The sequence below is a fragment of the Echinops telfairi genome, unplaced genomic scaffold, assembly GCF_000313985.2.
Source record: "Echinops telfairi isolate 266 unplaced genomic scaffold, ASM31398v2 ScPeMD7_2;HRSCAF=8, whole genome shotgun sequence".
NCBI classification, from domain to species: domain Eukaryota; kingdom Metazoa; phylum Chordata; class Mammalia; order Afrosoricida; family Tenrecidae; genus Echinops; species Echinops telfairi.
Genome location: NW_022103898.1, coordinates 52166146 through 52168683, shown reverse-complemented (window position 1 = coordinate 52168683; position 2538 = coordinate 52166146). Strand labels below are relative to the sequence as shown.

At 31.7% G+C, this 2538-nt stretch overlaps 1 protein-coding gene across 2 annotated transcripts in view; it reads left to right on the top strand.

The window, feature by feature from the left end:
• Positions 1-2538, top strand: part of SYT1 (synaptotagmin 1) — a 645406-nt gene that overhangs the window by 206108 nt on the left and 436760 nt on the right. The gene's annotated exons all lie outside the window — the stretch shown is intronic.

Here is a 2538-nt window from a genome sequence, read left to right as displayed (position 1 = left end):
AATTATCAAGCAGTGGAGTTACAGCTGAAACTCAGATCTACCTGATTGCCATGTTCCAAGTTATCACTCGTAAACGAAACACATCATAATCGGCCGAGCCAAACTATGTATCACTTTTCTAGATGAATAATGAGATCATAGGGGCAAGGATGTTATAAATATTCACTGTTCTTGTTTTCCAAGATCAGAAATTAGCATAGTGAGCAAATGAAGCCTGCAAAGTCAATTTCTGTTTACTGGTAAACTGAAAATCATCTTTCCTGTAACCCCCGTAGGTCAGAGGGGAAGGTAATCCTTGCGATACATCTCACTGGGAGAAATGTTTATTTGGGCTCATTATATCGCTTCACAAAACCATGTCATTTTAAGTTTCAAACAAGAAAACGTATATTAGATGAAATTTATCAAAGTACTTCATTTTCTCTGTTTATGATAAAAAGATACTCATTGGTAACAAATTTATAAACAGATATTAAGTGTTTAGTTTATCCATTTCTACTCATTAAACCAGAATTATAAAAAGTGGGAGCCATATGCTTAAGAAAGATCGTTTACATTCACTAGAACATTTTATTTTAACTATGAGATATATTTACTTATTTAGCGATTTGGTAGGTATAGCAGTTTTCTGAAGTACAGAAATTGTATTGCATAAATTTAAATACATTTCTATGTCATCATTTCTGAATAAGATCTGTGGGCTCATAAAGATTTGCTAGATGTAAACAATTATACATTTTGAATATTTTAATATCATAAATAATTAAATACCTGATGAAATGCAAAATCCATGTTGAAGGCTAGCCCTTTGAATCACTTTTTATTTATTTGTTTATTTTTTTACTGGCATATAATTCATGAACTATTCAATTTAATCTCTCATTCATATTAAGAAGAGTTATACAATTATCACCACAATCAATTTTAGGACATTTTTTCATTCTTGTACTTATCATGATTATGAATCACTGTTAATACAGAGGTTGTTTTAAAATGGATATGTAAATAAGTCTCTAAAGTTTCAAGCATAAACATTAAATTATTATGTAGTGAAACAACAAAATTTTATATGTGTGGTGTGTACTCCAAATAGACTAAATTTCAATGGAAAAACATATAAGCTTAATATAAAAGAATAAATTAATATTTGATTATGCTACGTAAAAATCACATATAGTAGTAGTCCTTAAAAATCACCAAAGTAGTCCTTAGAGAACTTTAATACATATGCCAACATTTTAGGTTTGAATGACTAGATAAAATTTATTGTGTCTATTAGATAATTATAACTTTTATTCAATCTAATGCAAGAGGAGCAGAGAAACAATTATATGTCTTTTTCTTACCTCTATGAATATTATTCATGGGTAATTTCACCTTATACACTTTACTCTCTTTGACTGTAATTATGATGACCGTATGCTTAAAATTTTTCATTGTATATTTATAAAATGTAAATCACAAGATTTTCCCTCCTTGAAAATATCCCTTGGTTTAAAAAATATGAACTCAGATTACGTAAAATACTATGTTGGGTGGCAAACCAGACTGTGAAAATGTTTACAGAGTTCTCGGCATAAGAAAGATAATTGAAGAATTGGAGTCTATAATCGAAAACATCACTGCTAGTCTGAGTCCTATGAGCTGAAAACTAAGCATTGCCTTTCGTACCTGGTTCTTCCTATCATCTCCCTCCATCTTTGTACCGAGCAGGCAACTAGTCATCCAGCCAGTGCACAAGCCCTCCCAACACCTCACAATTGTACCGCAAGAAGGTACAGCTCAGTGAAGGTGTTTTTTGTTTTGTTCTTTATAATCGAGTTTCTAAACAGAATTTTATTTCTTTATATTATTCATTGGGAAAAGAAAAAAGAGTTGAATTTTTAAATGAAAGACAGACTGTAAGCTCTTTAGATAGGTAGCTATGTGCCACGTGCACTTACCCCCTCGCAACTTCTGAATCTTCTGACAGTGATTTCCCTGGGAGGAGAGCATCGGTAGCTGTTTCTGCTCCGACGTATCTGTAAGTAGTTTGGTATATTATAGTGTGTGACATAAGTTGTTTGATTTGAACTATATTTCATAATTGTTTTTTAAAATAGGATTTAGTGTGGTTCACTGTGGAAGTATGATCATCCAAGTCGTGAGACCTTCTGTTCATTGGGAATAATTCTAAAGAAAATAATTTGTGTGTTTCCAAGAGATATGCAGCGCCGCTGGGTGCCCATTTTTGGTGTGGGCCAGTGTTCTCTGTTCAATTGCTCACAGCTTTAGCACTAAAGAACATGCAGGATAAATGTCTCAACTCAAATAAAAATAAGTTAACAGTGTACTTTTATTCCTTAGAAATTAAAGGCTTTTAGTACAGAAAAACCATACAAACTTCCTATAATTTTGTTTCAAATCCATAGTTGAACAATGGGTATTATTTAATGCCTTAAAAATATTATTTAAAACCTAGAGCCCATTACATTCATGGTTTAAACAGGTGTTCTCCATAGTAAAGATAATGAATGTAAAGAAAATTATATATTGGAA